Source organism: Callorhinus ursinus, unplaced genomic scaffold, assembly GCF_003265705.2.
Source record: "Callorhinus ursinus isolate GAN/ISIS: 27379988/994484 unplaced genomic scaffold, GSC_fseal_2.0 scaffold24, whole genome shotgun sequence".
Taxonomy (NCBI): Eukaryota; Metazoa; Chordata; class Mammalia; order Carnivora; family Otariidae; genus Callorhinus; species Callorhinus ursinus.
In genome coordinates, this window is record NW_027397086.1 from 18,622,597 (window position 1) to 18,648,562 (window position 25,966).

The following is a 25,966-nucleotide window of genomic DNA, read 5'->3' on the forward strand; positions in this document are numbered from 1 at the left end:
TCCACCCTCATGATCTAATTACCTCCCAAAGACTCTAACTTCTAAAACCATCACATTGGGGCTAGGTTTCAACATAAGAATTTTGAGGGGATGCAAGCATTCAGTCTATAGTGTTTTTTAATGGTCTCTTGTTCTGTAATCATATTTTTTTTTTAACTAAAACAGTTGACAATTTTATTTTCACATTTCATGATACAAATGAAAATTGCTTTTTTTTTGGGTCCCATTAGTCACCTGCCAAAATTATTCTCTCTTTGATAGGAGGGGGGAGCAAGTCCTCCCTGTCCTGCTGTTAGAAAACACCCAGAGTCACTGCACCACGGTCTCCTGGTGAAGTAGAGCAAGTAATGTAAAATGCATATAAAGAGGCTCCCCTCTCTATCTGTCTGGGGGAGTCATTCCTGGCTGAGTGGGCACCACCATGGGAACATGGGCAGGAGGTCTCATCACTGGGGGCCTAGGCATCTTGGGCATGTAGGCCCCCATAGGTGGTCTCATTCCAAGAGCAGGTCCCACTGGTGTCATCCCAGGAGGAGGAGGGCCCATCATTGGCATCATGGTAGGGCCCCCCATATGGGGTGCTGGCATCATACCAGGGCGAGGAGGAGCTGCGAGACTGAGGGTAGGTGGGATCATTTCTCCTGTAGGAGGAAGAGCAGAGAATGGAGTAGGAGGTACCTTTCCTTGTGGATATGCAGCTCTGAGCCTACTCTTCCATCCACTTCTGGTAGTAGTCTTGCACATTCTTTTTGTGTCTCCTACCACTGCAGTGTGTCTTCCTCACAGATGGAGAGTCGTGGGTGAGGTGTATATCACAGGAGTCACAATAAAACTTAAACATGTTGCTCTGCAGGCTGTTGGTCATTCCGCCCCTCTTTTTTTTTTTTTTTAAGATTTATTTATTTGAGAGAGAGAGATAGAGCATGAGCAAGTGCAAGCAGGGGGAGAGGCAGAGGGCAAGAATCTTAAGCACTCTGTGCTGAGCATGGAGCGCCATGCGGGGCTCCATCCCACGACACTGAGATCATGACCTGAGCCGAAAACCAAGAGTTTGATGCTTAACTGACTGAGCCACCCAGGCACCCCTCCACCCCCTCTTTAATCATATTTTTAACACTTCTTTATTGCTTTAAATATCTTAATTCAATATACTTTTTCATATTCTGTGTCTAAGAATTGCAATATCTGAACTCTTTGCAAGTCTGCTTTGCTTTCTATTGTTACTGTAGACTGTCTCTTATGGTACCTTCTTTTCTTGTATATTTTATGATTTCTGACTGTATGCTGTTCATATTTCTTGGAATATATTTTTTGGGGGAAGTAGAATTCTTTGGGGCCTGTGTTGAGGGTTGGTTCATTTCAAAAGTATTTCTGTTTTCTTCTTTGAGGAACCCACGGGCACTAATAATATGGAACAACTTTAAAATTTCAGTTTCAGGTGGTCAGACCATTCAGTTCCTCAAAATTTCAGATTCCTGTAGGGTTCCACTTGTGGCATGAGTTTTCCTTTGAGTTCATCAGAATATCATAATTGGTAGTTTTATGGTTTCTTAAAAATAAAAATAAAGTTCAAAAAATACTTTTCAACTCCTTCTAATTCATGGTGAGGAATTTTACTTAGCCTTGGCATCCTCTGTACTTTCTATGACTTATTCTCATGGAGTTATCCCTAAACAGCATTTTATTTATTTATTTATTTATTTATTTATTTATTTATTTATTTATTTATTATTTTTTAATTTCCTTTTTTTCTTTTTTTAAAAATTTAAATTCGAGTTAGTTAACATATTGTGTAGTATTGGTTTCAGGAGTAGAACTTAGTGATTCATCATTTACATACAACAACCAGTGCTCATATCAACAAGTACCCTCATTAGTGCCCATCACCCATTTCACCCACCCCCTCGCTCCCTTCCCCTCCAGCAACCCTCAGGTTGTTCTCTATAGTTAAGAGTCTCTTATGGTTTGCCTCCCTCTCTGTTTTTATCTTATTTTATTTTTCCTCCCCTTCCCCTATGTTCATCTGTTTTGTTTCTTAAATTCCACATATGAATGAAATCATATGGTATTTGTCTTTCTCTGACTGCCTTATTTCGCTTAGCATAATGCACTCTAGTTCCATCCATGTTGTTGCAAATGGCAAGATTTCGTTCTTTTTGATGGCTGAGTAATATTCCATTGTGTATATATACCACATCTTCTTTATCCATTCATTATCAGTTGATGGACATTTGGGCTCTTTCCATAATTTGGCTATTGTTGATAATGCTGCTGCAAACACTGGCGTGCATGTGCCCCTTTGAATCAGCATTTTTGTATCCTTTGGATAAATACCTAGTAGTGCAATTGCTGAGTTATACAGTAGTTCTATTTTTAAGTTTTTGAGGAACCTCCATACTGTTTTCCGGAGTGGCTGCATCAGTTTGCATTCCCACCAACAGTGTAAGAGGGTTCCCTTTCTCTGCATCCTCACCAACATCTGTTGTTTCCTGAGTTGTTTATTTTAGCCCTTCTAACAGGTGTGAGGTGGTATTTCATTGTGGTTTTGATTTGTATTTCCCTGATGATGAGTGATGTTGAGCATCTTTTCATGTGTCTGTTGGCCGTTTATATGTCTTCTTTTGACAAAGTCTGTTCATGCCTTGTGCATGAACAAACATTATTTGTTTTTTGGGTGTTGAGTTTGATAAGTTGTTTATAGATTTTGGATACTAACTCTTTATCTGATATGTCATTTGCAAATATCTTCACCCATTCCATCGGTTGCCTTTTAGTTTTGTTGATTGTTTCCTTCACTGTGCAGAAGCTTTTTATCTTGATGAAGTCCCAATAGTTGATTTTTGCTTTTGTTTCCCTTGCCTCCAGAGACATGTCTAATATGAAGTTGCTGCAGCCCAGGTAAAAGAGGCTTTTTTTTTCTCTAGGATTTTGATTGTTTCCTGTCTTACATTTAGGTCTTTCATCCATTTTGAATTTATTCTTGTGTATGGTGTAAGAAAGTGGTCCAATTTCATTCTTCTGCATGTTGCTGTCTAGTTTTCCCAACACCATTTGTTGAAGAGACTGTCTTTTTTCCATTGGATATTCTTTCCTGCTTTGTCAAAGATTACTTGGCCATGCAGTTGTGGGTCCATTTCTGGATTCTGTATTCTGCTCCATTAAGCTATGTGTCTGTTTTTGTGCCAATATCATACTATCTGGATGATTACAGCTTTGTAATACAGCTTGAAGTCTGGAATTGTGATGCCTCCAGCTTTTTTTTTTTTTTAAGATTTCATTTATTTATTCATGAGAGACAGAGTGAGAGAGAGAGGCAGAGGGAGAGGGAGAAGCAGGCCCCCCCCCTCCCCGAGCAAGGAGCCCAATGCAGGGCTCAATCCCAGGACCCTGGGATCATGACCTGAGCCGAAGGCAGACACTCAACTGACTGAGCCACCCAGGTGTCCTTGTTTTTCTTTTTCAACTTAACTTTGGCTATTCAGGGTCTTTTCTGGTTCCATACAAATTTTAAGGTTGTTTGTTCCAGCTGTGTGAAAAATGTTGATGGTATTTTGATAGGGATTGCATTGAATGTGTAGATTGCTATGGGTAGCATAAACATTTTAACAGTGTTTATTCTTCAAACCCAAGAGCATGGAGTGTTTTTCCAATTCTTCATGTCTTCTTCAGTTTCTTTCATAAATGTTCTGTATTTTTTAACATATAGATCTTTTACTCTTTGGTTAGATTTATTCCTAGGTATCTTATGGTTTTTGGTGCAATTGTAAATGGGATGGATTCCTTGATTTCTCTTTTTCTGCTGCTTCATTATTGGTGTATGGAAATGCAACTGTATGTTGATTTTATATCCTGCGACTTACTTTGCTGAATTCATGTTTTAGCGATTTTTTGGTGGAGTCTTTCAGGTTTTCTACATAGAGTATCATGTTGTCTGTGCAGAGTGAAAGTTTGGCTTCTTCTTTGCCAATTTGGATACCTTTTATTTCTTTTTGTTGTCTGATTACTGAGGCTAGGATCTGATTACTGAGGCTAGGACTTCTAGTACTATGTGGAACCGTGTGGTGAGAATGGACATTGTTGTGTTCCTGACCTTAGGGGAAAAGCTTTCAGTTTTTCCCCATTGAGGATTAGCTAAACAGCAGTTTATTTTAACCAATGAAAGTTTCCTTGCAAGGTTTTTTTTTTTAGCTTTGAGTGAATTTTAAAATTATATTTGCAATAAATTTTATAGTTATTTTCCACATTAAATTTTTTTTATTTTTTTATTATTTTTTTAATGTTACTATGTTGTGTTAATCATTATACATTACATCATTAGTTTTTGATGTAATGTTCCATGATTCATTGTTGGTGGTTCCACTGGGGATCGAACCCAGGACCTTCTGCATGTAAAGCAGAGGTGATAATCACTACACTATGGAACCACTTTAAATTGTTTTTCATATGTACTGACAGCAGTGCCTTTAAATTTTGACTTTTGACTTCTCAAAGCCTCTTTCAACTTCTTCAGCTGTAGAATGTACTTCAGGACATTTCTATCAAGGGTACATTTGTGGTATTTGTGCTGAATCCTTGCGTGAGAAGTTTTTTCTGTTGGTTTTGTTTGTGAAGGAGAAGTTGACTAAGTTTGGGATTTGGGCTTACTAGGATTTTTGCCCTCAACATTTTGCAGACACACCTCCATTTTCTTATGGAATTTAAACATATGATGAAGACTGAGGCAAACTTGAATTTTTTCCTTTCTAGGTAAGCTTTTCTTCTTCTTACATCTTATAATACTTTTCTTTATCCACATAATTAAAATAGTTTGCCCTTTTGTGTCTAGAAAAGGTTTCTATTTCAATAACTGTTCCTGGAACATGATGAACCCTGTTTTTTTTTTTTTTAATAGATTCAGACCCCACCTCCCCTTTTTTTTAAGGATCCAGAAAATTTTTCTTCTTTCTTTTTTTTTTGTTTGTTTTAGGGTCCTACTATTTCTGACTTCTTTGTTCAAGACATTATCAATCTTAGGTTGGATTTTATTTCCTGTTCTTGTGTAGATTTCTGTTAAGCTCATATGGTCTAATATGTTGCTTAAGGCTGATGATTCATTTAAGGCTGTCAGGATGATCTAGCCAATTACATGTTCTTTTTTTTTTTTAAGATTTTATTTATTTATTTGACCGAGAGAAAGAAAGAGAGAGAGTGCAAGCACAAGCAGGGGGAGTGACAGGCAGAGGGAGAAGCAGGCTCCTCAATGAGCAAGGAACCTGATGTGGGACTCGATCCCAGGACCCTGGGATCATGACCCGAGCTGAAGGCAGATGCTTAACTGACTGAGCCATCCAGGTACCCCTAGCCAATTTCATATTCTTAAAAATTATTATTTTTTCCTGTCAAAATTAAAATTTTTGTTCTCATTTCCTCTCTGTGCAGTGATACCTTTTCAAGTTTGTCTTCAATATTTTTGTTCCAGGTACTCAATGTCACTTCTACTTTTGACCTCTTGGCCTCCTTCAATGGATTTTTGATTTCATTATAATATATTGGACTTTCCTGCACGTTTTTCTAGTTTCTTCAGTATCTTTCCTCATTCAACTATATTCTTCATTAAAGTTTGCTATTTCTGTTTTACAAAGATCATAGCGTCTGTATCTTTGGGAAAAATAGTTGCCAGATTTTTTTCTGGTTCTTATAGAAATAATTTTATTATTTTTAACAGTACTTCTATTCTGAGGTTTCCTGCCTTAAGGTTGGCTCCCTTCTTTGTTGCGGTATATTTTCATTGATTCTATATTGACTTATTTGTTCATATACTTTTTAATATTTAGATCTATCCAAGCATGACATCGTCTCCAAATCAGGGTAGAAGTTGTCAATATTCATGAGGTATTTAAAGGTTTCAGATTCGTTTAGCACAAGTGTTTTCAAAATGTGGTCTACAGATTCCTAGATTTCTAGAAGGGTCTTTCTGGGCAGCCTCGGGGGTCAAGAATGAACACAAGCCCACCTATCTGGGTTCTCTCACCCCGAAAATAGAGTGGCTTACACATCAAGTTTCTGCATTAGAAATCATTTGAAGGAAGGAGCTAGCTGTTTAAGATATTTCTGCAAATTACTTTTTTGATGTATGAGTAACATCTTAGGCTAAGTCACTTTTGGAAGCTTTACTGTTTTAGGATATTAGGATACCAAAAAGTATGAAAGCTGAAGGAAATATGTCCCAAGAGAAAACAACGGATTAATAACTGCCTAAAGGACTGGTGGGAGGGGCAAATGACCTAATAAGAGGAAATGGATGTAAATTACTTTTACAAAAACTAGCCAGCTACCATGAAGAAGTGCTTCACTAAAATGAAATATGACTTGCAGGTGAACTCTGAGATCATGGGCAGATCAGCCTAGGGGATGATAAAGTGGCAGCTCCTTTGGTTTCCACTCCTTTGTGACAGTGCCTAAAATATAGCTGTTCCTCCACAGAATGCACAAGGATGTTGATAATTTCTATTAAGAGCGCACAGGCACTGATTGGCTACAAGGAGGGCAGATAACTTGAGAATGCCCATGGCAGGGACATCAGTGGACTTCAGTGGGATTGAAGTCTCAAGATGGGAGATTATACTTAAGGAATATCCAGACCACTAAGAACAGAAGTTTTCATACCAGTGTGTTTATTATGTGATGGTGATTGAATGGAGTGAAAATACAAGATTAAAATTCGAGGAAGGGCCTAGAATGAACATTAGTATAGGGTTTGGAAACATGGTAGAAGACGTAGGTGGGAGTGTAGTTTTGGGAGCTTGATCATTTCCTGCTTGGGTCTTGTAATTAGCTTCTGCTGGGATCAATTTTATATGTGGGAGTCAAAAGCACATCTTGCATCTCTTCCCCATTCTCTGTGCTCTTCCCTTCATCTCGTGTTTCATCTTACAGGTACAATCACATACCTTTAAAATGTTTTTGTTTAAAAACCTTTTCCTTTCTATGCAAAGGATTGATTTTCTTTTAAAAAAGGGAATGAATAATTTAACATAAGACTTTTAGATAACCATGTATGTATGTATGTATATATGTATGTATGTATGCATATTTTGGAACACTATTTATCTGTAGAGAGTTTATGAATTCTAAGCTATGTGGAGGCTAAGAGGCAAGAAATGATTTAACTACCTAGAAGGAGACTGCCTTCAAGGCATGAAAACTTTTTCCAAGAAGACTCTGGCTGATGTGTTGCATTGCAGTGCTCCCAGCCTGAAGCAGTTGAGGCGTGGGTTGGGGATGGGGGAGGATCAGCAAAATACCTGGGAATGTGGGCTTTCCTCTTTGAGAGGTCTGACTTCTCTGCTGAATGAGTGCTGGGAAGGCAATGAAGCCAGCCAAGCCCTCTGTCCCTCAGGCTGCGTCATTAGGAGGAAAGCGAGGCTGCCCATCTTGAGAACGCCTCTCTCTCAGGAGAGAACACTGCCACTGTCTCCAAAGGTGGCCCAGACTGCCCAAAAGATCTGTTCAGCTGGAGTCATTTACACCCCACAGTGCAGGATGGCTTTTAGTAGCCTTTTCTGATATGGCACCACATAGAACATGGTGTCTCAACTGTGTCTGTGCAGCAAGATCTAGGACTTTATAGTTTAAGTAAGTATTCTGGTGATTTTGCTGTCGAGAGACCAGCACTTTTGCAAAAGATGTAGTTTAGAACCGCTAATTCAGTGCAAGACAGCTGTGATATTGCATCTGCAGAAAGGACAAGCCTAGAAGTTTATGAAGTAAGTAGTTCTACTCACTCTTGAAACATGAACTTCCCTGGGGCACCCCCGTAGAATTTGTGTAGTATTAGTAAGTCACTGTAATCCTTGACCCAGAATATCCACATACGTAGCAATAATGAGTTTTGGCCATTCCATCACTTCGTGTGCCTCTGTGTAAGAGACAGTGGGCTGCCTTTTGAGTATCTATTCTTCTCTGCTTCCTTGCCAACAGACCTGATTTTATTGATATTAGTCATGTACCCACCTGAAATCGTACAAATCTCTACCTTCCTTGATCATGGGGTAGCCTTTGACTTAATTCTACCCAATGAGATATAAGCAGAAATTGTCAGGTGAGGCTTACAGAAAAGTTACTTCAAAGATCAGACATCTTTTTGTTCCATGCCCTTCCCTTTACTTCTCCCTGAAATGTAGACATGATGGCTGGAGTGTCAGTAGCCATGTGGAAGGTATGAATATGAAGATGTTACCCTAAGGATTGTGGTGTATTAAGCCAGAAGCACACTGGGTCCCTGGAGTAGTGCTACCATGACATCTTTGGGCTTCTTGGAACTGCCAACATAGCTTTAGTCTGCTTACCTCAGGACTTCACTTACGTAACAGAAAAAATAAATTTCCAATTTGATTAACCCATTGTTTTTGGTTTTCTATTAATAATCACTAAAATAATTCTTAACTTTAATAGTTAAACAGTTAAAACCTCATAATATCTACATTATATCAGCATTTGTCTAATTTCTGGGGAAGCTTCTGGACATTCTAAAGCTTCTCTAAGACATGCATGTACCATTAATTTGTGCCCCAAGCCAAAGGACCACCACCTGTCAAGCCAATAGAGATCACCAATTCTGTGGCCTTTCAACTCCAATTGTGGCTTCTAGCTCTCCGTTCATATCCAGTGTGCCTCTCCACTTAGAAGCTTGAACACCCAGCTCTGATGCCTTATGATGGGAAACCACCAGTGTATTGTGGGGAATACCAGAACCTGGGGCCCTGGCTAAGAGTGACACTCGTGGAACTCTGTATCCCACCTCAAGGATGCCCCTCTATACTTACAAGCTTCTGACTAGGTAAACCCACCCAAGGAAACCTTGACTTTACTCCATGAGGAAAGGGTGGGTTTCAGCGCATTTTTGGATTTATGAGTTTAGGCACCTTTCTGATCTAGCATGCTGCAGTGAGCTTGTAAGACACAGGCATAGACAATAGCTCCTGTGTCAGGAGTTTGCTTCTTACTGTTCATTGCTTCACCCTTTTCTCCTGTCCCCATTTCTCTGATTTTCATCCTCTAGCCCCAGATCCTGGCTTCTGGCCATCCCTTGTTTTGATGTTCCATTCAGGCTCCCTTTCTCTGGCCTCCTGATCCCATTCTCCTGTTTGTCTCTGCATCTGAATGCTTGACTATAGTTCTGGGTAAGGGACATACTCATCCACCTTTTGCCCCTTAGCATCTCTGCTGCTCAACCTCCCTATAAGCCAATAGCATTTAGGCGCCGAAACTGCTCAGGGAAGTAATGTATCCTCCCTATTCCTGGTTTTTATAAGATTTTTTTTCCTACATGCTCCTCTTAGATTCTTTCCTTAGACCTTTCTCACACAGTCATGGGTAGAGTAAATTACCTGATTTAAGATTTTGGGAAAAGAATAGGGCATGCATAACTCAGCCCCTATTTCCTTCCTTTTCTTAGGAGCAAACTGTCTGAAGGAAGCCCATGTACTGATTGGCTCCTCTGTGTTATACTCTACAAGTACAGGCCCCAATGTGGAAAGGACTGACATTGTCCAGTTGGTCTGTGGTGGGGAGACAAGTCTGCCTAATTCTGGGGGTACATAGTGTATTAGAAAGTCCATTTGGCAGTTAGACCAAAAGCCATGTCCTTTCCTCTAGCCTTTGTCAGAAATAAAGGACATATTCTGGCCCTCATATGCTCACTTTTTTGCCTCTTTCACTAGGCTGAGAATTCAGGCAGGAAAAGAGAAGTGCCATTTATTGGGTTCCCTCAATCATTCTCAATTCTATAATATATGAAGGCAGCTTTTCTAATAGTGTAAAATCATTTGAAATCCTAATGCATTATGCAGATGGAGTGCAAATCCGCATCTTCGATACACTTAGCTTTTCCTAGTGCAAAAGAATATGAGCCAAACATGAAGCATAATTGTGTATATACTTGTACTTTGTGGTACACACAACTCACTTTGCCAAGGAATTGTTACGATAGAGTGAAAAGGCCACATTATGGTGTAGTGGCGTCATGATATGGTGAAAAAGCACAGGAGACTAATAATCAGAAAAACCAAAGTGTGAGTAACACTCCATCACTTAAGAGTTGAGTCACCTGAGACATTTTACTTGAGCTTTACTTATTTCTTCTTAAACGAGAACAACAATACCTAGCTCTTAAGATTGGAGTGATAAATAGTGTACTGGAAGGATTGCCATGTAGAAGAAACTCAGAAAGTGTAAGTTTCCACTTCTTGTGTGGATCCAAAGAGATACGACTCCTGAGTTTCACTGTAACTACATTGTTTGTGCTATATTTGAATGCTCTCTAAGTAATATTCTACCGTGTCTAATAAGAAATTTGGGATATTCTGCTTTATTCCTACTATCCTATGGAAATTACTCCTTTGAATGTGCTTTATAAAAACGGTTTCTGAAGGTGAAGGAGTAAATGATACTCATCTGCCAAACAAATTAGCTAAATACTATTGTTGTCCTTTGTACACGGCCAATTTTAAAGTAGATTTGGAAGATAGATTAAAACTGTGACGTACAAAAAAGTCCCTTTAAGTTGATCTGAGGTTAAGTTGGACTTCACTGTGTTTCTTTTTATGTCAGTAGTTTATAACCTTTTTAAAGGTTTGCAATGTCATTTCCCCCCACCTTAGTTGTATTTTAGGTATCTCTGTTGAAAAGATGCATGTGCCATATTGATTTGTAGACCCCTTGCATACAATTTGCAGCCCTTCAGTTTCAGATCCCTTAGATTGGGAAATATTGCCTTTTGGGAGATGTTTTAGGGTTGAAAGAATCTTATTTAGATCAGGGAACTCCAATCTTTCCCTTGGCTTTATGCTGATTTATTTTTTCAGTATACTGTGCTTCCCTAAACTCCAGATGAATCCTCAACATTTGGATAATGGGCTCCAGTTTTAGCACCCTGAAAGGTTAAGCATTCAGTTGGAGTCAGATGGAAGGGCAATTTCATATCCTCCTATTTTATCTGAAATCTTCAAATGGCACACAGCTTCTCCCAGGTGTATCAGACAGTTAATGGGCTCATAGTTTGCTCTTTTCTTCAGTAAAAAGTAAGTAGAGGATTACTTTGTCATTTTGTCAGTTCGAAGTCATGACTAACAATACCTTCTTTGTGTATGTGTGTGGGGGAGGGAAGAGAGAGAGAGAGAGAGAGGGAGAGAGAGAGATGGAGGGACCTTATTGCTTTGTTTAATTTTGCTCAATGGGACCGATGATTTGTAAAGCTCTTCTTCCTTTTATTATAACCCAAATGTTGGGACCCGTCTGAGAAATTCATACATCTAAAAATCAAAAGAAAATACAAGTCTAACTCAAAAACATTAAAAGATGATGTTGATTTTTACTGTTGTTTTATTATAGGTAAGGAAGATGGTGTTTCAATGCATACCTTAGAATAAAACTTAAAAGTCCTCCTCAAGCATGTTTTTTCCCTAAAACTTCACTCCATATGATGGCTCCTATATATGTCCCTTTTCTCTTTTTCTTCCTCACCCTCTGCCTGAAGCTCTTCATCTCCTTTTTATCCCTTGTAGAATTCTACCAGCATATCTCATTCAGGCACCCATCAAAAAAAGGGCCACCTGAAGGCAGTGAGCCAGAGGAAAACCCCATCCTGATCATCCTTGTCCCCTAGGCATGCCCACTGGGAGCCTCCATTCATCTTAGTATATCATGGAATAGCACAGTGGAAAGGAACAAGCACTAAATTAGGACTCAGAAGACATCTGCCACCAGCGAGTGGGGTGTCTTCAATAAAATTTTTAACTGTTTTTTTAAAAATTAAAAAAATTCTTGAGAGAGAGAGAGTGTGCAGGTGGGGGCAGGGGGAGAGGCAGAGGGGGAGGGAGAGAAAGAATCCCAAGCAGGCTCCATGCCCAGCACAGAGCCCGACACGGGGCTGGATCCCACGACCCTGAGATTATGACCTGAGCTGAAATCAAGAGTCTGACGGTTAACTGATCAAGCCACCCAGGTGCCCCTTCAATAAACTTTTTTTTAATGCTGAGCCCCATCTTCCTCATTCTAAAATGGGACTAGTAATATTCACCTTACCTACCTCAAAGGGCTGTATGAAGATCAATTCAGTGATGCATTTACTGAAAGTACTTTAAGAATTAGAAACCAGTCTGACGTTACTATGAGTTCTAGAATGAGAGGGTGACAGTTGGAGGGGGCAGGTCTTAGAGTTATCTAGTCCTACCCTTCACTTTAACAATGGGGAAATTAAAACCCAGAAAGGGTCATGACTCACTCAACGCCATCAAGATAGGTAGAAGCAAAATCAGATTAGAGACAGTATTCCCAATGTTAGAATGAGTTTTCAACTGTTCAGTAATGAATCAACCACAGATTAATCAACTGGCTGTCAGTGCTGGATATACTGTCAGTAGATCAAGAATGTGATGGAAGAATGGAGGTAGAGACATTGCAGATAGTGGACAACAAGGGAAAACAACATGAAATAGGGTGTAGGAAAGAGTGATGAGTTGTCACAAGAGGTTTGCTAGGGACTTGAAGGACTCAGTAGCATTTGTTATTCTACCTCGTCTAAAATGCTACACAAAGATATGTTTTGTTTGGAGTATCTATTTATTTTGAATGATTAATGATAGATTATCCACACAAATTGAATTATCTAATTCCCATTCTTAATTATGGCTATATAACAGCTGGGGATATGTGTCAGAAATTCATTTACTGGAATGAGAAAATTTCCCTTCTCCATGAGTCATGAGAATCTTCTTTCCGCTGGAGTTTTATTTTGATGAAGCCAGGGATTAAGCAATTGGTAAGTTATTTGGTTCATGATGTCCAGATTCTCATAATCTGCCTACACGTGTTCTTTATCTTTTAGACTTGGGTTCTCTGTCACTTGTATGAATAAACCTCGGATGAAGCAGATGGCCAGAACATTCTCTTCCTTGTAACTGGCAATATCTAGAGAGGTCTGATGAGATAGTGCTGGGCAAAGAGCTGGCACTCTCTAGACATCAGATTGATTACGTGTTAGGAATGAAGTTAGCTTGTTTACTCTTATTTCTTTTCTTTTTTCCTTTTTTTCCATTTAAATGTCACATGGTGTGTGTTCTTAAAGCTTATTCTATATTCAAGTGTTACAATTTTTCTTGAGCAATTTCTTCAAGGGAAGTTTCATTACCTCTTTCTTTGAAATGATACTCTCCATCTGTTTTTACTGGCAACACAAGGAACAGTTTCCAGTACCCAATTAAATTTATGCAAGCTGACTTTCATTAATATGTCACCAAACATTTCTAGCTGTTGTGCATTATTTAGAGAATAAAAAATCAAGGTCCCTTGATAGTCATTTTCTGAACTTTCTGGAGTTTACATATATCATGAGGCCCTTCTTTAGAGGTACTAATGCTTTTTTCTTGTTATGGAGAGAGCAGTGTTTAATATGGCAGACTGTTCCTTGGAGAACTCTGTGTTTAATAGGTGATTTAATAAGCTCATTTAGGTTCTTACCATAAGTAGATGGCTGTGATCAAATTGTGTCACTGTAATACACATTCAAGGATTAGACTATCTTCTTGAAGATTTTGAAATTCTCACGTCCAAAGCATATTTCATTCATCACATCCCAAACTCTTGAACCTGATCTCAGGATGGACTTACGCACAGTATGAATTTATCTGCTCATTGCTAGATTCGCAACTCAACACAATTAATTTCATTGGAAAGAGAAGAGACTCTGAAAGGGGCTTTTTCAATTATAATATGGTTGGATTTTTCCTGAAAAAAATACTGGAGATAGAAAAGAAGGACAGATTTTGAGAATGAGAAGATACGAAGTATTCTGCTCTCAGGCAGTAGAGGTTTGCGGGGGGCAAACAGAACAGAGAAAAGGAGGAAGGAGGGAGAGAGAGAGAAGGAGTAGAGAGGAAAGGAGAGGAAGAAAGAGGGAGATAGAATATAATAATTCTTAGATAGCAGATGCTGAGATCCGAAATCATGGATCCAGTCATCCCGGTCCTGACTATGTCTTGAGGAAGATGGCTGCTTGTAGGTATGTGTAAGGCTGAAATAACTAAGAAGCAGAATTGAATTTGGACAATTTGTTGAGAGGACCAGGAGCTCATGAGCCCAAGTGACATGAACCCAGACCGTATATCATGTGGGCTGTGTTTACTCCCACCCCACCCCTCCACTTTTTTTTTGCCCCTGGGGTTTTATTTTAATGAAAGCAGTGATTGAGCAAGTGGTAATTTATTTGGCTCGTGATGTCCAGATTCTCGGTCTCCCTACATGTGTTGCTGATCTTTCAGTCTTTTGTCCTCTCCAGGCTGGTTGAATAAACTTCAGATAAGTCCCATTGGTAGAAAAGTCTGAACTGAGGGGACTATCCCTGGCAGTGGACAGTTATCATAGAGCTGATGGGTTGAAAGATTTTTGGTGGAGGTATGCACCATTTTACCATAAATCTAGTAGGAAACAAGCTGGATCATGCCTAAGTGATAGTACCGTCTGGGCTTCAACAAAGTTACCATGTAGCAATGTCAGGCCCAGTGGTGGTAGAGAATAGAGTTATCTGGTAGATGAAAATTTCTCTCTAAAAGGGACTTATAGCCAGGAACGAGGCCTTGAATTGAGGAGTCAGTTCCTGGTGTTGGAGGGCTTATCTTGGATGTGGCGGTGATGTGTAGAAAGAGATGAAATATTCAAAAATTGACTTTGTTTTCTATCCTAAGCTGCTAAAGCAGGGAAATATCCATTGCACAATACTAATTCTATGAGATTTTCCTTAAAACTGGAAAGTCAGGAATCAGTTTCCAATTATAGAGAATGCTTATGTTTTTATTATTACATTTGATCTAGAATTTATTGCATCATATATTATGCAACATCTCATGACTCCTAGGAGACTTTCGGCAGATCTTTTCTCTCCTTGGGACAGAGAGAGCTCATCCTAACAATTTCTGGTCAGTGTTCTTTATCTGAAAAAGGAATTTCTACTTGTTTTGGATGAAGTAAATATATCTGGGACCTGCTCTGGTAGGTATAAACAATATTTACAATTCCAGGGTCTTAGTGTTTGCACTGTGTTTGTCTAATTAGAATCTTATTTAACTGCGCGTATTCCCAAACTAATATACAATTTTTTAAAAAGCCATAACATTATACATCAGAGAACATCAATTATGACTGTTAGACTAGAGAGGAAATAGGAGTTTTATGATCTTTTAACTCATATGACTTATCTTGCAACCCAGTGGTGAAGAGCATCATATGGAAAGACCATGGCTTTGAAATCATGCCAACCAAGATTTGAATTGTTTTTTAGTGTAACCTTGAACCTCAATTTCCTTATGCATAAAATCTACTTTGTTATAAGTCTTTTAAATAAAATCCTAGACACCTAGTAGTTGCTCACTTAATGGTAACTATTATTAATGTGCATGGTTTTGGTTCATGAATTGTACTTTTATGTGTATACCTTTGGGTTCTTACATAATTTTAAAACAGATTCTTACATCTTTTGCCATCCTTTTCAGAAATTGCATGCATCATATTAGTAAGCCTTGGCAATTTATTTTATCAGTAACAAAAACCTCCTTACCCAATTAAAGAGTATAAGATTATAAATCTGTAACTTATGCACTGTTTATATAGATACCATTTTACATTAATTTATAACCTGCGTCTGTGATTCTTTTTCTACTTGGGCATAAGGTCTAAATATTGGATTCAGAGTCTTCTAAAACCTATGAAAAATTACTGGAGAGGGCAGTGAAATAGAATTTTAATGGACAAAGGAAATGAAAAAATAATTTAGAAAGATAATCAAGTTAAATAGTCGTGGCAAAAAAAAAATCTCTGTTGGAAAGGAAAAGAAAGGAGCCAGTAGATACCACTTCCCATTTAATGAAATAACCAAGAAAAGAAGGATAATTGTCCACTAGAACTTGAATGCTTTTAAATGACAACATCCCAAATTTGAAGAGGGAGTAATGAAAATGATTATTTTGTTTTTGTTTTTAATGATAGTACATTTTGCAGGAATAAAAAAAGTCAAATTGAAACACTGTCTATCAAGACAAAATGGTTTCATCACTTTGATTCACTAACCAACCCCTTCTGAGAATTTAGAATGCTTTGAGTCAGGAAAAGGCTGAACATTTTCCTTACAATATTGGAAACAGCTTAAGTGTTTAAATCCTGGGGGTAGTTCAACACATTTTATGGTGAAGAACTATTCAGCAAATATTATGAGGCCAGCGAAAAATCATCAAGACCATGAGGTACTTGAAAAATTGCTAACAATAAACTTTTTGGGAGAAAAGAAAAATGTAAAAAAAAAAAAGAATGCATGCTATGATAGCGAGTTGAAAGATTTGAAAATGTCCCTTCTCTGTTCTAGGTGGAGGTCTGGCTTATTTCTCCCATCATTACATCCTCAGATCTTGTGGCTGATGGCCTCCCTTGAGTCCCCATTCCCTACTCCTAAAGTCTGCTTGCTGCTTACCGAAAATACTGTTTGCCCTCTCTCTCATTCCTTTGGACCCCACCTCATTCTGCATTAGGATAAATTCTGTAGAGAGCAACTTTACCTAGTGTCTCAGTGATCTCTAGACTCAGCCCTATTATGTTTATCATTCACTGTCCACAGGGCCCCAACGCATCTTTAGGGGAAAGGGATGGTGCTGTTACAAATCTGAGTAGTGTACACAAAACCGTGCGGGAGAGTACAGTGACCTCTTGTCCCAACAATGTGTGCTTGGCCTAAGCATGTATGCTCCTTGTTCCCTTTTCTTATGATGGGTTTTTAACAGAGAAGCTTCTCACTTCTTTTTTTTTAAAGATTTTATTTATTTGACAGAGAGAGACACAGCGAGAGAGGGAACACAAGCAGGTGGAGTGAGAGAGAGAGAAGCAGGCTTCCTGCGGAGCAGTGAGCCCGATGCGGGGCTCGATCCCAGGACTCCAGGATCATGACCTGAGCCGAAGGCAGCCGCCTAACCAACTGAGCCACCCAGGTGCCCCAGAAGCTTCTTACTTCTTAAGAGCAGATAGCCCTGGATGGGCCACTCCACCAAACTTCTAGTCATGCCCAAACCCACTGCACTTTAGAATGAGCACATTCTAAATGCTGTTATTCTGATACCATTTGCACTCCCTCATTCCTCACATAAACCTTTGCGAGGTATTTGTCTAGCGTATGGTGAACTTTGAATAAACTACATAATTATGTAAAATCTTTTTTTTTTAAAGATTTTATTTATTTGACAGAGAGAAAGACAGCCAGAGCAGGGGAAATTACCCCCTGTTTTCTTCTAGGAGATTTACAATTTCAGGTCTTATGTTCAAATCATGAATCCATTTTGAGTTGATTTTATGTATGGTGTAAGTGAGGGATCCAATTTCATATGTTTGCATGGGGATATTCTGTTTCCCCAACACCATTTATTGAAGAGACTCTCCTTTCCCCATTGTATATTCTTTGCTCCTTTGGCATAATTAATTGACCATATATGCATAGGATTTATTTCTGGACTCTCCATTCTGTTCCATTGATCTATGCATCTATTTTTATGCCAGTACCATACTATTTTAATTACTATAGCTTTGTAGTATAGTTTGAAATCAGGAAGTATGATACCTCTAGATTTGTTGTTCTCTTTCAGCATTACTTTGGCTGTTTGGGGTTTTTTGGGTTCCATATAAATTGTTTTTCCGTTTCTGTGAAACATGCCATTGGAATTTTGAAAAGGATTGCGTTGAATCTGTAGATCACTTTGGGTAGTATGGACATTTTAACAATTTTAATTTGAACATGGAATATCTTTCAATTTATTTGTGTCTTCAATTTCTCTCATCAATATTTTATAGTTTCCAGAGTGTAGATCTTTTACTTCCTTGGTTAAATTTATTCCTAAGTATTTTATTTTATTTTTTTTGATGTTATTGTAAAACACATTGCTTTCTTTCTTTCTTTTTTTTTTTTAAGATTTTATTTATTTATTTGACAGAGAGAGACACAGCGAGAGAGGGAACACAAGCAGGGGGAGTGGGAGAAGGAGAAGCAGACTCCCCGCCGAGCAGGGAGCCCGATGCGGGGCTCGATCCCAGGACCCTGGGATCATGACCCGTGCCGAAGACAGACGCGTAAGGACTGAGCCACCCAGGTGCCCCAAGGCATTGCTTTCTTAATTTCTCATTCTGATAGTCCATTTTTAGTTAGTGTGTAGACATACTACTGATTTTTTCCCCTGATTTTTGTATATTGATTTTGTATCCTGCAACCTTACCGAATCTGTTTATTAGTTATAACAGTTTTTTTGGTGGAGTCTTTAGGTTTTCTCTATATAATATCACATCATCTACAAATAGAGGTAGTCTTATTTATTCCTTTCTGATTTGGATGTCTTTTCTTTCTTTTTCTTGCCTCATTGCTCTGGGTAGGACTTCCATTATGTTGAATAAAAGTGGCAAGAGTAGGTATTCTTGTCTTGTTTCTGGAGCTGTAAAAGTTGGAGTACTAGATCTATGGTCCAAACCCTTCATTCCTCAGGGAGAAGCTGGGAGTTAGGGATTCCCTTTACAGGGAGATTGTGTCTAAGCCTTCCCTACGCATTTCTGTGTGCTGGATGTGTAGGAGTCACAATGTTAGCTTCTGGATTTTTCTTTCAGAGAGAATTGCTCCATGTGTAGCTATACATTGGGTGTGTCTATGGGAGGAGGGAAATTGGGGAGCCTCCTGTGTCACCATCTTGGTCTGGAGTCTCTCATAGTTTATTGTTTAATGTGATAAATGTGACAAAATCATGTACAAAATAAGGGCAGCACATTGGAGAGTGGCTAATTTCAGGAAAAACTTCAGAGAGAATATAGTATCTGAGCTAAGTTTTAAAGAAATAAAGTAGTACTTTTTTCCATGAAGACAAGGGAGCACAGAGAAATTCTAGGCAGAGGAAACAGTATATGCAAAAGCACAGAGCTATAAAAGACTGTGTGGTATGTTAGGGCCATAAGGAGAGGTCAGTTGGGTGAACAGGAGTTGCATCATAAAGAGTTTTGGGTGTCTTGCTAAAGAGCTTGGATTTGATATTTTTGAGAATGGGGAGCAATTGAAGTGTGTCAAACAGAGGGAGGTGTGATCCTTTTTGTTCTTTAGAAGGCTGGGTTGACAGTAGGCAAGGCAAGAGACATGGAGAGCAGCTATAAAGATGTCCAAGCCAGAGAAGATGGATCTGGGCATTATTGGTTAGGATGGAGAGCAAAGACAGACTTAGAAATATTTAGGAGGTAAATCTGACATAAATGGATATTTTTGGTATTGGATGTGAGACAGAGAAAGGGGTCAAGGGTTACTTTCTGCTTCTGGCTTGGGAAGCTCAGTGACTTTTGTGGCCATACACACAGAGAGAGGCACTGGAGAGGTAAAGATCTTGCAATAGGATTCTAGATTAGTCTGTTCTGATAGAGGTCTCAAAACACAGATGCTTAAAAAAAAGATAAAGTTTATGTTTCTCTCCTGTCAATGTCTAGTGAACTCAAAACTTTTGGAGACCTAGTCTCCTTCTCTCTTGTTGCTCTGTCATTCTCAACATATGGTTTCCATGTCACGATCTAAGATGGCTGGGCCATCTTTGGCCATTGCGGATACATATTGTGCACATACCTTCCCTTCAAGGGCCTGATTCAGAAGCTGAACTTGTCCTTTATGCTTACATCCATTCTGCTCACATCCATTGACCAATATGAATCATAGGACCATAGCTAGATGTGAAGGCAGCTTGGAAAAGTCTTTACTTGGGGGCTCTGTGCCAGTTAAAATTGTGTTCTATTATGTTTTTTAAAGTTTGTGTGTGTATGTATGTATGTATGTATGTATGTAACCTCTACACTCAACATGGGGCTTGAAATCATGACCCTGAGATCAGAAATCATGCACTCTTCTGACTGAGTCAGCCAGGCACCCTGGTTGTATTCTATTATTAAAGGAATATGAGGAGAATAGATAGTAGAGAACAACCAACAGTACTTGCCATATGTATGTTGATTTTCTTTTATTTTTTTTTAAGATTTTTTAATTTATTTTTTGACAGAGAAAGAGACAGCAAGAGAGGGAACACAAGCAGGGGAAGTGGGAGAGGGAGAAGCAGGCTTCCGGCTGAGCAGGGAGCCTGATGCGGGGCTCGATCCCAGGACCCTGGGATCATGACCCAAGCCAAAGGCAGACACGTAACGACTAAGCCACCCAGGTGCCCCGGTATGTTGATTTTCAAGAGGAAATATCCAGTATGTATTTGGAATATATAGGTCCAGATCAGAAATGGGGTCTGAGCTGAAGGTAAGGAATTTGCATTTAGGGAGCATTAACTGTTTTCATTTTTCCCTGGTGGCAGAGACTGCTAATTCTCCCCAAATAGTCATTCTCATCTTACTATTAGTAATAGGAGTTTTGGAAGGGCAAGTGGCTGCTTAGTTAGAAACTATTTATTAGCTTTGCTTGCAGAAAAATGTCATGTGATGAAGGAATGGACTTTTTTTTTTTTTTTTAAGAGGGAGAAAGAGTGTGAGTGGGAAGGGGCAGAGAGTGAGAGAGAGAGAATCTCAAGCAGACTCCATGCTGATCATGGAACCTGATGCTGGGCTTGACTCACTACCCTGAGATCAGGAGCTGGGCTGAAATCAGGAGTCAGGTGCTCAACGAACTGAGCCACCCAGGTACCCCTGCACTTTTTATTGAAAATCTTTTTTTTTTGAGATTCCTGAGACCCTAAATGGAACAGGAAGAGAGAGTCTGAGTCAATATGCTGAAGCGGTAGGGGAGGAGAAAATGTTGGCCTTGCACAGTTTGGTCTGATGCCTCCAACTTTCACATTATTTATTTATTTATTTCTTATTTTTTAAAGATTTTGTTTATTTATTTGACACAGAGAGACACAGCAAGAGAGGGAACACAAGCAGGGGGAGTGGGAGAGGGAGAAGCAGGCTTCCTGCCGATCAGGGAGCCCTATGCGGGGCTCGATCCCAGGACCCTGGGATCATGACCTGAGCCAAAGGCAGACACCTAACAACTGAGCCACCCAGGCGCCCCTCCAACTTTCACATTTAAATTACTTTTCTTCAACCTTAGTTGTCTTCGTTCTTTTCCAATCACCAGATTGGGAGAGCTTTAATTTTATTTTTTATTTTCTTAAATTTTTTATTGTTATGTTAATCACCATACATTACATCATTAGTTTTTGCTGTAGTGTTCCATGATTCATTGTTTGTGCATAACACCCAGTGCTCCACGCAGAACGTGCCCTCTTTAATACCCATCACCAGGCTAACCCATCCTCCCACCCCCCCTTCCCCTCTAGAACCCTCAGTTTGTTTTTCAGAGTCCATCGTCTCTCATGGTTCGTCTTTGGGAGAGCTTTAAATTCACGGGATTACATAATTCCCATTTAACCAAGAGCAGTGCCCTTTTGTATAAAAACAATTTTTTAATGTTAACTCTCCTTTACATTTAATTATAATTTTTAGGGCAATAATTCCAGCCTTCTTTTCCTTCTGCCTTGTACTGTAGTTATATATGAAATTGTGACAGTTTCCATCATTAAACTTTGAGTCCTTAGGCCCCTATCTACTTCATTCATTTTGAACCTTTATGTCTGTCATGCTGTCAGTTCTGCACAGATGTATCTTGAGGCAATTACATGGCTGCTGACCCAACTGGCTGCTCAGGGGAGCAGCTCTCCTGGCTCATCTTTCCCTCTCTCTATCTTCATTGCTATGATATGTTTATTTGTGGGGAAAGGCAAAATGGAGATATTTAAAAGACCATGAGAGCAGAAAACTGCTTTAGAAATTGCTTTGAGTCCACAGGAGGGAAGCATAACAGGAGGTGAGATCATGGGTTTTATATACTGCATAGTAAGTGTAATAAACTCCAAGCTGGGAGGACAGCAAGGGTGCTCTGTGTGGGTTAATTGGTGCCCTGCCTACACTCAAGGGGAAAATAAATTTTCAACCGCATCAAAGTCTCCTCAGAAGAAAAAAATGCTCATTAAAGATGCCACTTCCAGGAACCCTGGCAGCCAGACAATAAGAAGGCTGAAAAATCACCTCTGTTTGGCCTGCTACTCCCTCAAATCTTGAACTATTTGCCTTGAGAAGAACAAAGAAAGTATGTTGGTTACATATTTAAATTCGGCTTCTTAGAAAGTGGAGTGATTTAGCTAGAGTTGGCTTCTGTCCGTTTTTGAGTCCTCCCCAAAGCCTCAAAATGTATTACTATTAGGAATGTAAAAATTCACCCTTGGATACACATACAACCTCCATCCCATTCTCATGAAATGCTTACAGCATAGGCCATGGGTTCATGCAAAATCATACCATTCATGATGGGGAAAAAGGCTGAGGAAAAGCAGATTGGCTTCTGTATTTAATCCTGATAGAAGATTCTGTGGTTCATAAATTTCTTGACCATCTCCCTCATTTATCATAAGACTGTGGGTCATTATAAGATCTCTGAAGGCAGAGGCCATATTTTATTACCTTTTTTTAAAAGGATTTATTTATTTATTTGAGAGCAAGAGCAAGAGTAAGCACGAGCAGAGGGGAGAGGCAGAAGGAGAGGGAGAAGCAGGCTCCCTGCCGAGCAGGGAGCCCGACGGCGGGGTGAGGCAGGGTCCCAGAATCATGGCCTGAGCTGAAGGCAGAAGTTAACCGACTGAACCACCCAAGTGTCTGGAGAAAGAGAATCTTTTTTTTTTAAATTTTTTATTATTATTATTTTTATTAACATATAATGTATTGTTTCAGGGGTACAGGTCTGTGATTCATCAGTCTTACACAATTCACAGCGCTCACCATAGCACATACCCTCCCCAATGTCCATCACCCAGCCACCCCATCCCTCCCACCCCCCCCTCCACTCCAGCAACCCTCAGTTTGTTTTCTGAGATTAAGAGTCTCTTATGGTTTGTCTCCCTCTCTGGTTTTGTCTTGTTTCATTTTTTCCTCTCTTCACCTATGACCCTCTGCCTTGTTTCTCAAATTCCACATATCAGTGAGATCATATGATAATTGTCTTTCTCTGATTGGCTTATTTCGCTTAGCATAATACCCTCTAGTTCTATCCACGTCATTGCAAATGGCAAGATCTCATTTTTGATGGCTGCATAATATTCCATGGTGTGTGTGTGTGTGTGTGTGTGTGTGTGTGTGTGTGTGTGTATAACACATCTTCTTTATCCATTCATCTGTTGATGGACATCTGGGCTCTTTCCATAGTTTGGCTATTGTGGACATTGCTGCTATAAACATTGGGGTGCAGGTGCCCCTTCGGATCATTACATTTTTATCTTTGGGGTAAATACCTAGTAGTGCAGTTGCTGGGTCGTAGGGTAGCTCTATTTTCAACTTTTTGAGGAACCTCTATACTGTTTTCCAGAGTGGCTGCACCAGCTTGCATTCCCACCAACAGTGTAGGAGGGTTCCCCTTTGGAGAAAGAGAATCTTAAGCAGACTCTACGCACAGCATGGAGCCTAATGTGGGGCTGGGTCTCACAACCCTGAGATCGTGACGTGAGCTGAAATCAGGAGCCGGATGCTTAACCGACTGAGCCTCCAGGCGCCCCCTATGGTACATTTTTAAAACTAAGAAAGTAATGGCACAATACTATTAACTAAACTGCAGACTTGCTTCAGATTTTATCAGTTTTTCCACTACTATCCTTTCACTGTTTCATAATTCAATTCAGGATACTGATTGTTTTTAGATCTTACTCACTCTTATTTTCTGGCACTCAGGGCAATACCTGATAGGTGATCAGTATGTGTTTGCGGAGAGACCAACCCGGAGAAAACAACTAGAATTTATCAGTCAGATGCCTGAGAGGAGGTTCAGAGTGCGACCCGTGGAAGTATGTGCTGCATGGAACTGGAGGATGGTTAAACATGGGCCCTGGAATGGCAGTTGGGGCATTGCAGACATTTGTCCCCATAGCGTCGCTGGAGCAGTGGGGGCAGCGGACAGCGTATGTGGGCTGAGGAGTGGGTGGGAATGAGAGATAGTGAGCGTAGAGAACTTTGTAAGCACTGACAAGTGAAAGCTCAGTGATGGAAAACAGAAGGGTCCGTGAGAAAGTTTTAGGAAGGTGAAATGGTGAGCTGGATTGTAATCAGAGGAAGAAGGGGGAGATGATTGCTGAACTAACACCCAGGAAAAAGCAGAGGGAAACATAATTGGGAGGCTGCATGGAAAAGCTAGTCTTTGGAAAGGAGAAGAAAAACTTCTTTCCATGGGACCAGGAAGGAAGGGGGGAATCTGTAGCTGAGGGTCATGGATGTTCCTGTTCAGTTTCCCTCTCTTCTTTCTCATTTGGTTTAATGGATTCTAATTTTCAAGAGAAATGGAAAGACAAACCTTGGAGAGGAAGGGAAGCAGGAATGGATTGTAATAGAGGTTCTTAGAGACTGATAAGTACTGTTGGAGTAGCTGCTATGGGGTAAGGAAAATGAAATCAACTGAGAGTGGACAAGAGGAATGATAGAGCATCACTGAGGGCCCAGAGATTGTCAGGCTATTACATTTTGGGTCTGGAGCTAATGATTTATTGGTGCCACACTTAGGCTGCCAGACTCCCCTGAGGACATGCTAGCTTTTTAAAACTCACTTTTCCATTTCCTTTCATATTATTACATCATTGGTCCAATTATGTACTTTGTTCTGAAATTCAGCAACAGACTTTGTTGAACTAATCGCGAATAACTTTTGTGTGGTGGTGTCACAGAGTAAAGCTGTCATAGTCACAAGGAATTTTCTATTTTGTTGATAGTAAATAACTCTAGCAGTATTTATTCTAATAAAAGCAATAATTAACCAGAATTTCTTGAGCGCCTATTACGTTATAGCACTGTAGCAGACATTTTACATATGTCTTGAAGGCATCTCAGTTTCAAATGTGGGAACTGAGTCTTGGAGAGATTCTTTCTCTTGGACAAATATTGACTAAGTGCCCTTTATGCGTCATGTTTCATTTGAAGGAATTGAGATACATCAATGAGTAAACTAGACAAAGACCCCTGACCTGTAAAGTCGCATTTTAGCAGAAAGTAAAAGTGCTAAGTATCTCAGTTAGTTGGGGCTGCTATGACAGAATAGCATAGACTGGTTTGTTTATAAACAACAGAAATTTATATCTCACAGTTTTGGAGGCTGGAAGTCCAAGATCAAGGCACTAGCAGATTTGACATCTGGTGAGGGCCTGCTTCCTGGTTCATAGACAGCTGTCTTTCTCCTGTGTCCTCACATGGCAGAAGGGGTAAGGGCTTTCCCTAAGGGGTCTCTTTTATAAGGGCATTAATCTCAATCATGAAAGCCCCACTCTCATGACCTAATCACCTCCCAAAGGCCCCACCTCCATATACCATCACATTGGGCATTAAGCTTCAACATATGAATTTTTGGGGCAACATGAGCACTCAGTCAGTAGCAGTAGGTGATTTGCTTAAATTCACACAGATAATAAGTAGTTGCGGTGACCTTTACTAATTTTTAACTACCTTGTGTCCATTTCACCTTCTTTTGGTAATCTTTTTGGGAAAATTTTCTACTTTCCCTATTTGATACTACTTTGTAGTACTGTTAGTCAAGGTGTCCTGTTATCAAGCTTAGGCACATGACTAGTCTTGACTAGGCTGATTGACTAGGCCAGTTGAGTGCTTTTTTCCCATGAAATGTGAATACTATATAAAGAAAACAAAGTGCTAGAATCACTGAAACTTGTCCATCCTTCTGGTTTCCTGAACACTTTTCTGAAATGAGATCCCCTGATATTATCTATGGTTTTTGTCTTTTTCAAGTCTGATTTACCAGCCTTCCCGTCAATTCTGAGAGCTTTCCCATAATGTTGCTTCCTCCTCCTCCTCCTCCTCCTCCTCATCATCATCATATTTGCTTGAGTTAGCCTTCATTATTTTCTGTTGGTTATGATTG

At 39.6% G+C, this 25,966-nt stretch overlaps 1 protein-coding gene, 1 non-coding gene and 1 pseudogene across 5 annotated transcripts in view; 1 reads left to right on the top strand and 2 right to left on the bottom strand.

The window, feature by feature from the left end:
- The window catches only part of OR2K2 (olfactory receptor family 2 subfamily K member 2), a 136,854-nt gene that overhangs the window by 32,852 nt on the left and 78,036 nt on the right, over positions 1-25,966 (top strand). Inside the window, exons 1-2 of one of the 4 annotated variants that reach the window (XR_012373520.1) lie at positions 5,211-5,331; positions 5,459-5,572. The exons of 1 other annotated variant lie outside the window; for it this stretch is intronic. The gene's annotated coding sequence lies outside the window, so the exon portion shown is untranslated. Of the gene's footprint in view, positions 1-5,193; positions 5,332-5,458; positions 5,573-17,951; positions 18,156-25,966 lie in introns of those variants that run through there. 2 more of the 4 variants (XR_012373517.1, XR_012373519.1) reach the window with 2 other exon arrangements.
- Positions 379-841, bottom strand: LOC112836318 (U1 small nuclear ribonucleoprotein C-like; annotated as a pseudogene).
- On the bottom strand, positions 4,352-4,424 carry TRNAV-UAC (transfer RNA valine (anticodon UAC)). Its single transcript has one exon. It is a non-coding gene; the product is annotated as a tRNA-Val (tRNA).